Consider the following 15,387-nt stretch of genomic DNA (forward strand, 5'->3'; position numbering starts at 1 on the left):
CGTGGGACACACGGTCGAAGGCTTTCGCCAGGTCGAGTTGCAACAAAGCGACGCGTCTAGCGAAGACGTCGCAACACTCTAGAACGCTTCGCGCTACGTGGCTGTTTGTAGTAATAGTGCGGCCTTTTATGCCGCAAGTTTGATGCGGACCGACAAGATTTGTAATGACTGTTTGAAGCCTCTTTGCCAATACCTTCATGAGTATTTTATAATCGGTATTTGTAAGGCTAATTGGCCTGTATGCCCCAACCGATAAAAGCGCCTTGTGGTCATCTGTTTTCGGTATTAAAACCATGTGTGCACTTCTGAAAGAAGGTGGCAATCGCTTATATTTATGTGCCTCAGAGTATACATGCTCCAACACTTGAGCAAGCCCAGGGGCAAATGCCTTATAAAAGGCGGCTCCTAAGCCATCGGGACCCGGTGATTTGCCTGCAGGAAGTTCTTCGATCGCGTGTTCTATTTCTCGGACGCTTATCGGTTCCTCGAGATTGGCCTTTACGTCGTCATCAACGCGCGGCATAAAATTCACGAAACTTGCTTCAAATTCAGCACCCACGTGGATTGGGGCGCCGAACAACTTGCGGTAGTGTTCAGTAAAGGCCTGTTCAATCATATTCGAGTCGGAAGTAACCTCATCCCGATAATTAATCTGTCTTATTTCATTTTCCCTTGTGTACCTCTTTTCATCGGCAATGGCGCGTTTGTTCGGCGTTCCATCAACCCACAGTCTTTCCATCCGCGCCCGAATAACTGCTGCTCTATATTTTTCCGTGTCAATAGCTTCCATCGCCTTTTTAACTGTTCTGATTTCATCACTAAATTTTCCAGGTTCCGCACTGTCCATAAAAATCAGAAAATGTAGTTCCTTCTGGAGCTCCTTTTCTTTCATTTTTTCATTGTGTCTTCTAACACAAACCACGTGACTACTACCAACGTCCGATGTTTCGCTTATCCAAAGCTCCCGGCGCCGCCGGGAAAACCGGCGGACGCGCCGGCGGGACGAGCGTTCGTCGCAGTGGCCTGCTCCGACGACAGGGCTCGGAGCGCCTCAGAGCGCTCGAAGGTGGAGAAGAGCAATCGAGAAGAACCAGCCGAACGCAGGGCGGGCACCCTTTTTCAACCAGCCGAAGACTACGCCACTCGCGAGAGCGCTCCAGAGCGCTCAGAAACGACCAGTCGAAGATGGCATAAGATGATTGTGTACACTGTGCGACGTGTACGATGACGTTTCTAAATGTACGGAGTGTTTTTTAGTGTGGCGGGCGTACTTATGAAATAATGGCAAAAGGGTCATGTTGCGACAATTACATAGCAGCTGAAGTAGAAGGTGAAGCTTTATTTGAGTTACGCTAGAACAGTAGTCTTAATTCAGGGAAATGAAATATGCCGCACTAGTTTGGATTGATTCCCGTATGTTAAGTGATTTTAATGGGGAGACCAGACAGAAGCGGCGAACTGCAGTCATGGGCGAGCAAATGTTTGAAATGCCAGTTTGCCGAGAAGTGCACGCGAGTTTTGAAGGCCGCACCACAGGTAGCCCAGTGATCGAGAAGCGCTGGCATAGACGGTGGTAATGTGAGAAGTCCAGAAGAGGTTTGTTCAAAGATTTACGCCTAGATATTTTAATGATGAGGTTCGAAATAATGGGACATTTTTGATACAGTAGGAATAATCCATGTTAGTGCGTTTGAGGCTGCAGGACACCACGCTAGATTTTGATGAATTGAGAACCATTAGCCAAGAGTCACGTGCGTTTGAGGCTGCAAGACACCACGCTAGATTTTGATGAATTGAGAACCATTAGCCAAGTGTCACACCAATTAGCAATTTGGTAAAGATCATATGGCAGGATCAGGTGGTCATCATGGAGAGCTGTCTTAGGTGGTCATCATGCACTGGTATATTTCATTTATTTTTGAAATACCGCAGAATTTTGAAGGTACAAGCAGGAGGAATAAATTACATCTACAATAAAGAAGTACATGTAGAATTGAAGTACAACGCAAAATATTGCGAGAAACGTGTTAGAAATAAAATAAGATGTTACATTATACAAGCAATACAATGAAATCATATTATGCAATACTGCTTCAGTAGAGCAAAAGCCAGAAGTCATATTGAACTAAAAAAACAACAGCAACAATACCAACAGGTTCATTAAGAAAGAGGTTCAACATCCAGGTAATTAAACAAGGAGAGCTCAGCCAATTTAATTAGATATATGCTCCTTTGGTTCAGTGCTGTTCGATGCACACACTGTACCACACCGTTATTGCTAGATCTGGATGTCCAGTGGCCGTGAGGACGTGTTGCTTGCTGTGACATGCCATAATCAGAACGAAAATTATTTCTCCTCGTCAGACACACTGTCGAAATTAAAAAAAAGACTAAAAAGCCACGAAAACAAATCAAGCTCTTACGTAAAACAAACCCTGGACCCGTAACGCGTCAAGCAGAGACGTTACCTGATCCCCTCTATAAGGCTTGCAGATTAGTTTTTCCATTTGTTATATGGAGTATTGCCTTGAAATTGTTAAGGCTTTCGCCGCTTTATTTTTGTTGATTAGCGTGTTTCAAAGGCCGATTCTTGCGCGATTTATATAAGGCCTACTTTAAACTCTTGTCTGATAAACTATATAATGCCTGGAGCCACTTCTAAACGCCTCGTTCGTTAGAATAGCGAACCATCCGAGCCAATAAACCATTCGAACATGAACGCCATTGGAACATGAACCTGGCAACGTTTAACGCTAGAACGTTATCTAGTGAGCAGTGCTAGATAGCAGTGCTATTGGAGGAATTAGAGGACAGTAAATGGGATATAATAGGCCTCAGTGAAGTTAGGAGGCCAAAAGAAGCACATACAGTGCTAAAAAGTGGGCACGTCCTGTGCTAGCGGGGCTTAGTGGAGAGGCGAGAACTAGGAGTCGGATTCCTGAATAATAAGAATATAGCTCGTAACATACAGGAATTCTATACCATTAACGAGAGGGTGGCAGGTCTAGTTGTGAAACTTCATAAGAGGTACAAAATTAAGGCTGTAAGCTATCGCAGGAGACGAAAGATCTTATCCAGAAACGCCAATGTACGAAAGCCTCTAACCCTACAGCCAGAATAGGACTGGCAGAAGTTTCCAAGTTAATCAACAAGCGTAAGACAGCTGACATAAGGAAGTATAATATGGATAGAATTGAACATGCTCTCAGGAAAGGAGGAAGCCTAAAAGCCGTGAAGAAAAAACTAGGAATTGGCAAGAATCATATGTATGCGTTAAGTGACAAAGCTGGCAATATGATTACGAATATGGATGAGATAGTTCATGCGGCCGAGGAGTTCTGTAGAGATTTTTACAGTACCACTGACACCCACGACGATAATGGAAGCGAGAATAGTCTAGAGGAATTCGAAATCCCAAAGGTAATGCCGGAAGAAGTAAAAAAGCCTTGGGAGCTATGCAAAGTGGGAAGGCAGCTGGGGAGTATCAGGTAACAGCAGATTCGTTGAAGGATGGTGGGCAGATTGTTCTAAAGAAACTGGCCACCCTGTATACGCAATGCCTCATGACTTCGAGCGTACCAGATTCTTGGAAAAACGCTAACATAATCCCAATCCATAAGAAAGGGGACGCCAAAGTCTTGAAAAACTATAGGCCGATCAGCTTACTGTCCGTTGCCTACAAAGTATTTACTAAGGTAATTGCAAATAGAATCAGGAACACCTTAGACTTCCGTCCACCAAAGGACCAGGCAGGATTCCATAAAGGCTACTCAACAATATACCATATTGACACGTGTACTTGTCTTTATCGGGCGACAAGTATTGTCGCCTAACAAATGTTATCGCACAGCGCGGGACGCGCCTGCATGTGTCCGAAGTTTCTGGAAAGTTATCGATGCTTCTATCCGTTGTCTGTTGTCGCCGAACGTTGTGTTATCTGATTTTATCGCTTGACACGAATGGTGTAGAACATTTTAGAAGGCATGCGGGTCCCAACGTTTAATCTGGAACATTCGATGATTGCTGTATAAAAGCCGACGCGCTTGACCCTCTGATCAGATTTTGGACGATCGCCGACTGTGTTCGCCGCTATAGTTGTGCTTTAAGTGTAGCCTGTTTTGTGGGCACAGGTTCGCCCAATAAAAGCTAGTTTTGTCTTTCACAGTACTGCTACTGTGTTCTTTGACGTCACGATCCAGAGTCCAGAGGAGAAACGGAGTCGAACAGGTGATAGCTTACGCTAGCCGGTCGCTGTCAAAAGCGGAAGGCAACTATTCTACGACCGAAAAGGAATGCCTCGCCATCGTTTGGGCTACAGCTAAATTTCGCCCTTATCTTTATGGCAGGCCATTCAAAGTCGTCAGTGACCATCACGCGTTGTGTTGGCTAGCAAGTATAAAGGATCCTTCAGGACGACTGGCGCGGTGGAGCCTCAGACTACAAGAATACGACATCAATGTAACCTACAAGTCCGGACGAAAACACTCCGATGCCGATTGCCTATCACGCGCCCCCATTGACCCGCCGACGCAAAATGACGAAGATGACGACGCCTTCCTTGGCATGATAAGCGCGGAAGACTTCGCTGAACAGCAACGGGCAGACCCGGAGCTAAAAGGCCTGGTGGAATATTTGGAAGGGCACACCGACGTTGTCCCCAGGGCATTTAAGCGCGGATTATCTTCCTTCACGCTTCAGAACAATCTCCTCGTGAAGAAGAACTTTTCACCAGTCCGCGCCAACTACCTTCTTGTTGTCCCGTCAGGACTTCGTCCAGAAGTATTGCACGCCCTACATGACGATCCGACCGCTGGACACCTCGGTTTTTCCCGGACACTATCGAGGATACAAGAAAAGTATTATTGGCCGCGCCTGACCGCCGACGTCGCCCGTTATGTCAGAACATGCCGAGACTGTCAGCGACGCAAGACACCGCCAACAAGGCCAGCCGGATTACTACAGCCAATCGAGCCTCCTTGCCGACCATTCCAGCAGATCGGGATGGACTTGCTGGGACCCTTTCCGACGTCAACAACCGGAAATAAGTGGATCGTCGTGGCGACAGACTACCTTACCTGCTTCGCTGAAACTAAAGCACTGCCGAAAGGTAGCGCAGCCGAAGTGGCAAAATTCTTTGTCGAAAACATCCTGCTTCGACACGGCGCCCCAGAAGTCCTCATCACCGACCGAGGAACGGCCTTTACAGCGGAGCTCATCCAAGCCATTCTGAAATACAGTCAGACAAGGCACAGGAGGACCACGGCCTACCACCCGCAGACGAACGGCTGAATAAGACCCTCGCCGACATGCTAGCGATGTACGTCGACGTCGAACACAAGACCTGGGATACCGTCCTGCCGTACGTAACATTCGCTTACAACACGGCGGTGCAAGAAACCACACAGATCACGCCGTTTAAGCTGGTTTACGGCAGGAACCCGACGACGACGCTCGACGCCATGCTGCCCCACGTCACTGACGAAGAGAATGTTGACGTCGCTAGCTATCTCCAGCGCGCCGAAGAAGCCCGACAGCTCGCCCGCCTACGGATCAAGAACCAACAGAGGACCGACAGCCGACACTACAACCTCCGACGACGCTTTGTTGAGTACCAGCCCGGCGACCGTGTTTGAGTTTGGACACCGATACGCCGACGAGGACTCAGTGAGAAACTACTCCGACGCTATTTCGGACCCTACAAGGTCATCCGACGTATTGGCGCTCTGGACTATGAGGTCGTGCCAGACGGCATTTCGCATTCACAGCGACGTCGCGCTCGACCTGAAGTGGTCCACGTGGTGCGTCTTAAACCATTTTATGGACGCTAACGAACTTTCCTTATTTTGTTTTTTTTCTTTTCTTTGCTATGAGTGCTTATTTATTAGTTTCGTTTGTTTGCAGCATCGGGTCGATGCTTTTTAAGAGGGGGATATTGACACGTGTACTTGTCTTTATCGGGCGACAAGTATTGTCGCCTAACAAATGTTATCGCACAGCGCGGGACGCGCCTGCATGTGTCCGAAGTTTCTGGAAAGTTATCGATGCTTCTATCCGCTGTCTGTTGTCGCCGAACTTTGTGTTTGCAGGGAGTTTGCATAAAGTTTGCAGGGACAACATGGCCACAATTAGTACATGACCGGTGTAGTACGAGAAGTATAGGAGAGGCCTTTGCCCAGCAGTGGGCGTAACCAGGCTGATGATGATGATGACGACGACGATGATGATGATGATTGCCGTCGACATGCGCTGCAGCACGTACTCATATGTCGCGTTTGTGCAAGTTTCTAGCTCGCACATGTGGCGACGGGAATGTATGTGCGTACGATAAGCAGCTCTGTACGTTTTTTAATCACTGTGCTCCGAACGTAGGACGCAGCTTCGGGCAACGCAGTTGTCCAACAGCATTCTCCTTATTGATACGTCATTCCAACCTATATTTTAGTCGGCAAACCATATTGCTGACACGTGCGTTTGACGCAGCGTTTGGCACTTTGATTAGAAAATCTACCTGCGCATCACTCATTGTACTTATGGACTATGTATTAATTCGAATGTTTACTCATGGAGTAATGAAAAGCTGTGTTTGAAAGCGTCAATGCATGGTTGTAAATGCGTGATATTGAAAGCATGATATCCTTCAGGTCATGTTTTGCTGCAAGACTTTAAGTGGGAGGCATCGAAGAGGTGGTCAATGTACAATGCAATGTGGACTTCTTATATTTTACTAAGGCGCGTAGTGTGAGTTCACAGCTTAAAAAATTACACCACAGAATACACTCATTTCGCGCTAGTTACTTTTCAAGACATGTACGCATACTAAGCAACAATATACCACATTTCACCCGGGTAATTTCGCCACATCTTCACAAGTGCCAAATTTAGGGAAAAGAAATATTGAAGGACTCGCTCTTAAAAAGCAGCTTAATCACGTTTTCGTGGTAATGCGTGCTAAACCGCAAATAATACCTTTGAGGCAGACAGGTATCTTAATTGTGAAGAAGCATGGATTTATTTCATTGCCTTGTAAATTATTAGCCGCAAGAAGAGACCAAATGTGACAGAAAGAGAGAAATCAGCACGTGTGTCGAACTTAGTTTTCTTTACATTGCGTAATGATTGGACTTGCTCCAATTGAATGAACAAAGTAGCGTCACTTTACCTCTACCACATTTCGCTTCCTTCTTCGTGTGATTTGCATTGCAAAGTCACCTGCGGCCAAGCTCTCAGAACCGACCATCGGCTAACGTCATCGTAACCATGCTCCCAACGCTACTAGCTGCAAGGGGATTAGTGGCGGAGCGGCACACAGGTTTTCCTGCTTTTCTTCTGGTAGTTATTTCGCTGGCTGCTTCTTTGTGATCGCACTACTGTGAGTACTAGAAACGCTGTCGGTACATCATCTTGTTTCCCCACGGCTTCATAGGATAATACCGACAGTTTGCAGCCAAAGGTAACGTCCGCTTATATATGTTATTATTGCTCATTATGATCCCTGAAAACGGATCTAGCCAAGCTTTGATATATATTTTCATGTGTATTTTTGTGGAACCGCCCCACGCAACACCGAGCCCTGTATAGGAGGAGGCATAGCAGAATGAATTGCAACATTATTGCTTTCGTTTCTTCATTTAAAGACTGATTGAAAGATATATATTAAAATTTCAAAAAGACTTGGCTAGATGCGGTGGGTGTAGGAGAGGCGGCTGTGCCGTCTGGATACGATACAGTTGAATATGGGGGACTTGGGAGTAGAAGGCAGCGAATTAATTTTAATCACCTTTGTAGCGAAAGCGAGACACTCGAGCGTTGCTGGACTCCGCTGATATCGCAATGTGGTCGCTCCTGCTGCGAAACGAATCTGAGTCCTCATGCTCATCATCGCAACGCCATAACCATTAAGCCAACGTGGCACATAGCGGAACGAATTGCGTAATTCTATAACACATCGCTGTAAGTATTGCTGGCCTGTTCTGCACGTATTCCTGGCAGGTTCATTAAGTATAACGTTGGTGGAAGGTCATTGCTACACGTAGCGGCAATTCAGTGCACAGTCTACCACGCAACATAATTAGGTGGATTTCATATCTGTTGTGGCAGCGCATTTCATATTACTGCTCCATGCAGAGAGTGAGAGAGAGCGCAAGGACAGAAAAGTACGTACCTGTAGGTCTGCCCAGAGAAGCGTCTGGTTCACTAGGTTACAGGGTGGTCAAGGAAAAGCAAATGAAAGAGAATAGAAAAATCTGGAACACTGTGAGCACCGTTTTTCGTTACTTTAGAGCCCACTAGCCTTCTGCATAATTAGTGCATAATTCGCGAAACAATATTATTCCAGGCAACGTGGCGCCAAAATGTTTCTTTTAGTCATATCATACATGTAGAATGCTTGGCACTGTTTCATTGCGAGGGAAGTTAGGAACTTGAATCAGGTTTTGATTTATTCATCCGCCCGTTCTGTTGGAAAATGATGTAGTCACTATGGTATGAACTTTGCACTGTTTGATTAGTAGCGAACGCGGATACCCTATGCAATATATTATTGCGATAAAGCTTAAACTTCTGGATTGGCTGACTGTTTTACTATCGCTGAAGTTTCGTCACCCTCGGGCACCTCTCGTCCTTGTACTCTGTCACCGTCGCGCTTGTGCCTTCGCCGTAATTTTTAGCTTGTCATCCAAGTCCTATTTCCATCACCGTTGTTTCTTTGCGATCCTTGGCACGCCCCGTCATCATTGTTGGGCAACCATCGCCATCTTGAAACCGCATTTATTGTCTTAATGTCAGTGTCTGCTTTGCTTTACCATCACCGTTGTCTTGCCAATATTTTCATCACAGTCATGGCCATCAAGGTGCTGTCGTCATGGCTTTATATCGTTCAGGAAAATTGTGTATTATTGAAGTAATATTGAACAAAGCTGGCAATGTGGGCGTTAGTCGCAAGAGTAAATCTGTGGTATAAATCTCTTCAGAGGCATAAAAACTGCTGAAATGTGATTTCGGTACTCAGAAAAAGCATTCACATTATGATTTGTTCTCCTTACAATGAGTTCCATTTAGGGTGGCGATTCTGTACACGAGGAAGCAGCCGCTAGCTTTTCAATAGATGTGGCCGGCTTCGGAACAGGCGGAACAAGCAAAAAAAAAGGGGATTTGTCCCCCCCCCCCCCAAAAAAAAAGGATGATCAATGAAGCTGCGTATGTGGGCCCCTGAATGACGAACTACACCTCCGCCGCGGGTCAGCCTGCTATCGCACTGTCTTCGGGATCGGCCCACTTACGGGGAGTTCTGTGTCTACATATGGACACGATTCTGGGGAAACTAGCACTTCAAAGCTTCGCTGTAAAAATAAAACCTAGTCCGAAGAAAATGAATTCTGGCTCTATTCAGGGAATTGATTGTCCCTACCATGTTGGCACATAACGAATGAAGGTGGTCGTTGCGAAATCACAATCGCAGGGCGAGGTTATTCGAGTTCGTTGCGTGCCAACGCGTAGTTGTGGGACTTCCGCCACAGAAGTCTGACACAGAGACCGGGTCCATCCGCTTATCAAAAGAGGAGCGAGTCGCGCGATTGTGCCGAACGAGGCCGACGGAGGGACAATGGGCCGGCACGGCCTAAATGCTACCCGGTATCCATCACTGGCTCAGTGAAGCAAGCGTGCGGCGGCTGTCGGCAATCGCTGGATCCTCAGGTCAGGTTACTTTATCACGAGAAAGTTCACGCCAGAACAGACTTAGAAGTTTTTTGGGAACACGATTAATGGCTTCGCTGGCGTTTTGCCGCACCACTTCGCATGCACGAAAAGAAAATCTCCGAGCGCAGACTAGGTTCGCTAAGGAAATACTTGTAATCGTTTATGCCTAATACTGGCAGCACGGTTAAATTCAGGTATGGCTCGGGAATTTTGTGGTATGGTGCTGTTTCAAAATAAGGAAGCTCTGGGATTTTATGTGCTAAAAAATGGACCCGTCGTGGCTGGCATCGAAGCCGCGAGCTTGAACTGAGCAGTGCAACGGCAAGGTTACTATGCAACCGAGGTGTCTAGTGGTATTTTATTTCTGAACTAAACACATTTACATAAGGAGCTTATCCTTCCTGACACACTGAGAGAGAGCGTAAACTTTTATTTCAAATCAGAAAGATTTGAGTCCGGCGTCTTTTAGTGGGTCTGGGCACCCGCCGCGGACGCGGTTCCGAGACCTTGTCTCGAAGCGGCTTCCTCGGCTCGCTGGACGGCCCAGAGTTGTGCTGTCAGGTCAGAGCTGAGCAGTGCGGTCATCCAGCGTGACTGGAGGCTGGCGGTGGAAGAGACGGAGGGGTCGGCACTGCCCGACTTGTTTGTTAGGTCCCGACACTCCCATAGCATGTGATTTAGTGTGGCAACCTCGCCACACGATGTGCATCTGTTTGTAGTGTACATGTCTGGATAGATGGCGTGCATGAGTCTGGGGTTTCTGTAAGAGTCTGTTTGTAATTGTCTGAAGTGTACTGCTTGCGTCCTGTCTAACATAGCGTGAGGGAAAGGGTGTATGCGTCTTTGTAATTGGTAGTGTGCCGTGATGTCGTGAAAAGTGGTCATACGATCCTCCCATGCCCAGACGTTTGCAGTACCCCGCGGGGGCTCTTCCTCCGATGCTGCTCGGTGAGTCAGGCCTCGAGCAACGCCGTGAGCCGCTTCGTTGGGGGTGCTCATTCCAGTGCGTGCCGGGATCCATAGCAAATGCCTTCGGTTATCAAAGTCGGCCTCTCCCTGGTGTATGGGATGTCGCTGGAGTATCTGATACGCCTCTTGCGAGATGCGCCCATTTGCAAAATTGCGAATTGCCGTTTGCGAGTCACAGATCACGTATGTAGCTTTGGTTTGTGTGAGGGCCAGTGCTATGGCCACTTCCTCTGCCGCTTCGGCACGTGCCGTGTTCACGGTGACGCTCGTGAGGTGGTTGCCTCGGTGGCTAGTAACTGCTGCCACGAAACTCTTCCTGTCTCGATAGCGGGCTGCGTCGGTGAAGACCGCCTCCTTGTCGTTAGAGTAACTTTTGTTCATTTGTTGTGCCCTGGCTTTACGCCTCCCCGAGTGGTGTTGGGGGTGCATGTTGCGAGGCAATGGGGGTACGTATAGTTGCTCGCGTATGAGTCTTGGAATGTCTACTTTGACGCCGTGTTGCGAGTGGTATGTGATGCCGAGATTTTCAAGCACGTGTCTGCCCGGGCGGGTCTTGGATAGGCGTTCAAGTTGGGACACTTGTTGCGCCTCCACGAGTTCTTCGAGCGTATTGTGTAGGCCTAGTTCTAAGAGCTTGGTGGTGCTAACTCCAGGCGCAAGTCCCAACGCACATTTGTACGCCTTGCGTATGAGCGCGTCGAGCTTGTTTTTTTCCGCAACCGTCCAGTTGTGAAACGCTGCCGTGTACCTAATCTGGGAAATGACGAAGGCTTGTATGAGTCGGATGACGCTGCCTTCGCGCATGCCCGCGTGTTTGTTGGTAATGCGTCGAATGAGCTGCATCGTGCTGGTGGCCTTTGCCGTTATCTTGCGAAGTGCTTCGCCATTGCCACCCTCATGCTCTATCATCATTCCTAGTACCCGGATTTTCTCTACTATCGGGATGGGTAGGCCATTTGATGCCGTTAATTGGATCTTTTGCTTTTCCAGGGGGGTGTAGCATCTAGGTGGGCGCCCCTTTCTGACTGGTCTATACAGCAGCAGTTCGGATTTTTCGGCCGAGCAGGCGAGTCCCGTGCCCACGAGGTAGTTTTCTACGCATTGGATGGCCTGTTGTAAACGTTGCTCGATCACTCCGTCGCTGCCCGTTGTCGTCCAGATCGTAATAGCGTGTGATGCAGTCCTTCGATTTGAAACAATCGGTCGGGCAACCCCAGCAGGACGAGGTTGAAGAGCATTGGCGAGATCACCGAGCCTTGCGGGGTGCCCGAGCTGCCGATGTTGATTTGCTCTGACTGTAGTTGCCCCACTCGCATGAGAGCGGTTCTTCCCGTGAGGAAGTCTCGGACGTAGTTGTACGTGCGCAGGCCGAGATTTAGATTGTCTATTTGTCGCAATATGGCATCGTGGCGAACGTTATCGAAGGCCCTCTTCAGGTCCAGCCCGAGGATGGCTCTCGTCGAACGCTCCGGATTGTCCATGGTTTGGTGTTTTAGTTGCAGAAGGGCGTCTTGCGTGGAGAGATGTCTTCTGAACCCAATCATGGTGTGTGGAAATAAGTCGTTGTCCTCGAGGTAATCCGTGAGTCTATTGAGAAACGCGTGCTCCATTAACTTGCCCACGCAGGACGTGAGGGAGATGGGGTGCAGGTTCTCCAGCTGTAATTTCTTTCCGGGTTTCGGTATCAGTGTGATATGTGCTTCTTTCCATTGCCGGGGTAGCTTGCCGTGCGCCCAACACTCGTTAATGTATTTTGTTAGTTTCTCGATCGATCCGTAATCGAGATTGCGTAGTGCCCTATTGGGTATTCGATCGGGGCCAGGGGCCGACTTGGTGTTCAGCTTTACGAGGGCCGCCTGGATTTTGGCAACGGAGAATTCCTCGTCTATGGTGGCGTTGCCTTCTCCTGAGTAGTCTGGATATATTTGCGGTGGCGTTTGGGATATGTAAAGGCGTTCCGCATCCCGTAGGAATTGTTCTTTCGTTCCCCCGTAAGCGTGTATGATTTTGTATATGCCTTGCATGTGTGTGGTCTTGGTGTTGGCGGGATCGATCAGGTACCGCAGTATCTGCCACGTGCAACGCGTGGTGAGTTGACCATCCATCTCCGCGCATTTCTCTTCCCATTGTTGATGTTGCAGGTTAAGCGCGTGCTTTTCTATTTCTTTGTTGAGCTGTGCTATCCGTTTACGCAGTCTCCTATTGTGTCTCTATTGTTTCCATCGGTGCTGCAGGTTAGTTTTGGCTTCCCACATGTGCAGCAACCGGAAGTCTATTGTCTCGAGCCCAGCTGTGGACGGGATCGTTTGCGTCATGCGCTTGATATCCCACCGCAGTTGGTCGGTCCACTGTTCTATATCTGTGCTGTCTTCCATCTGTTGCTCATCACGATGTTCGCGTAGCCAATTCCACTTGGTGATCTTCATTTGACGACCGGCATTGTGTTCCTGCGGACCGCCTTCTGCTTCTATGGAAATAATGTAGTGATCGCTCCCCAAGTCTTGCATGGTGTTTGTCCAAGTGATTTTGCGTGTGTTGCACGTGAAAGTAAGGTCCGGCGTCGTGTCAGTGCTTACGCTGTTGCCCTGCCTTGTTGGTGCCGCGGGGTCGGTGACCAGCTCGAGTCCGGCGTATTGTGCCGTTGCCCATAGATGGGTGCCTTTGGGGTGATCGTGCTTGTAACCCCACGCCGTGTGCGCCGCGTTAAAGTCCCCCCCAATGAACAGCTGTTGCCCCTTGGCGGTTTCGATTGCCCGTTTGAAGAGGACATGGAAGCGGTGCTGGCGGCATCTGGGACTGCTGTAGACGTTGAGTACGAAGTTGCTATTGCGGGTCTTGCGTGGTGGAATTAATTCTACGAGAACGTTTTCGATGTTTCTAATTTTGATATCGTGTTCGATAACTGTGTGCGCTCGCTTGACCAGTGTGGTGACGTTTGGTTTCTCGGCCTCGCCTGTTATAGACTGGTACCCCGCGAGTTTGGCGGGACCATTCGTTTCCTGCAGTATGATGACGTCTGGGCGTTCGGGAATCCTTTTCAGGTATTGTTGTAAGTGCGCTCGTTTGTTTTGGTAACTTCTGCAGTTCCACTGCCATATCGTGTGTTTTTGTTTCGATGTGTGTCGGGCCATGCTTATATCTTGTTACATGTGTTGCTCCGCTTCCCTATGCGACGGTACGATCGTGCTGTTTGCGGCTTCTAATCTCGACAGTCTGAGGTGAACACTCTCCAGGCTCCGCTGGATGGTACGCGTGATGGACGCGATGATGGTTTCCTCGAGATTGCTTAAGCGAGCCTCGAGTGCATCTATTCGCGCGTCGCGTATCGCTGCGCGCGTGCGTTTGGGTCGTGTTGCCTCTGTAAGGGTGGGAGTGGGTCTTCGTTTGGTATCGGGGAACTCGACCTCGTCGTCCTCTATGGGTTCCTCTTCTGTTCCTTGCGTGGCCTGAGTGGTCTGTGAGGGAGCGGGTCTGCGTTTAGTGTCGGGGTATACGACTTCGTCGTCCTCTATGGGTTGTTCTTGAGTTTCATGCATGGCCTCTGTATCGGTACCGCTCTTCACGGCATGCTGGAGTTGTTGTATGAGGTCGTCTTTTGTGCGAATCTGTGTCTGCATGTGTTCTATTTGCTTCTGCAGCGCTTGTATCGCCTGTGTTAATTTAGTTACCTCCGTCTCTGTTTTAGCGGGTGCTTTGTCGCCAGCCTTCGTGGTTGCATGGTGCTCCTTTTCCCGTGACCGCATCTGGCCAGCTCACCTTCTCGGTGGTTTCGGTGTCTTTTGTTGAGGTCCTTCTGGGGGTGCGGCTGCGAGACCGGCGTTGCTGCTGCTGCCGTGGGTTTGGGGTGCGGCTCCGGGACCGGGAGCGGCCTCGGCTGCGGGTCCTGGATCTCGAGCGTGGCTTGGCGGCGGGGCTGGTGGCTTTGGCGGCCGCCTCCGCTTCCTCGGCGGCCCTGTGTCGTTCCCATTGCCTCTTTGTCACGACGTAGGGGATCTTGTACCTTGCGCGACAGTTGCGATCCGCTGTCATGTGTGTTCCCCCGCACAGCTTGCAACGTGGGGAGCACTGGTGGTCGGGGCCTGGGTTGAGGGCGTCACAACCACGGCACACTTTGTCCTGAGGATTGGGGCACACGTCCATGCGGTGACCGAGTCTCCTGCAGCAATGACACATGTCGACTTGCTTGCGATACAGGGTGCAGCGAAGTAGGGCACCGCCGTACCTGACGTAGGAGGGCACTCGCGGTCCTTGAAAGGCCACTATGACCGTCTTGGTATTACTGAGCCGTTTGGCTGCCAGGGCGTCGGGGTTGCGGGCGTGAACGATGTTGGTGTGAATGGACTTGGCGTCCTCCTCCAACGGGATTCCCCTGATGATTCCCTTCACCGTGTAGTCGGGGGCCGTCTCATAGGCACTGACCTCGTGGCGGCGATCACCGATGGTGATGGCTTCTAGTTGTCTGTACTTAGCGGCGTGAGTAGCGTGAGGTGTACTCACGACTATGATGTTTTGGTGGTTGTTGGTGCACACCGTGTCCACCCCTGCTTCTTGCCCCGGTACGTTGGCCGCCCGGTAAATGGCCGACGCGAGGAGCATGGTTCCGGTGGCGGCAACGTCGAGGCCTCCTCTTGGTCGTATCATGACCTTGAAATTACTTCGTGGGAGTAGTGGCATTTTACTGTTCCTGATGACTTGCTGCTTGACGTTACGCTGTCTTTGACG

The 15,387-nt window shown here is 49.3% G+C and overlaps 1 protein-coding gene across 1 annotated transcript in view; it reads left to right on the forward strand.

Moving 5' to 3' along the window:
- Positions 1 to 15,387, forward strand: part of LOC135913855 (thiol S-methyltransferase TMT1A-like) — a 75,084-nt gene that overhangs the window by 33,624 nt on the left and 26,073 nt on the right. The gene's annotated exons all lie outside the window — the stretch shown is intronic.

Source organism: Dermacentor albipictus, chromosome 5, assembly GCF_038994185.2.
Source record: "Dermacentor albipictus isolate Rhodes 1998 colony chromosome 5, USDA_Dalb.pri_finalv2, whole genome shotgun sequence".
Lineage (NCBI taxonomy): Eukaryota > Metazoa > Arthropoda > Arachnida > Ixodida > Ixodidae > Dermacentor > Dermacentor albipictus.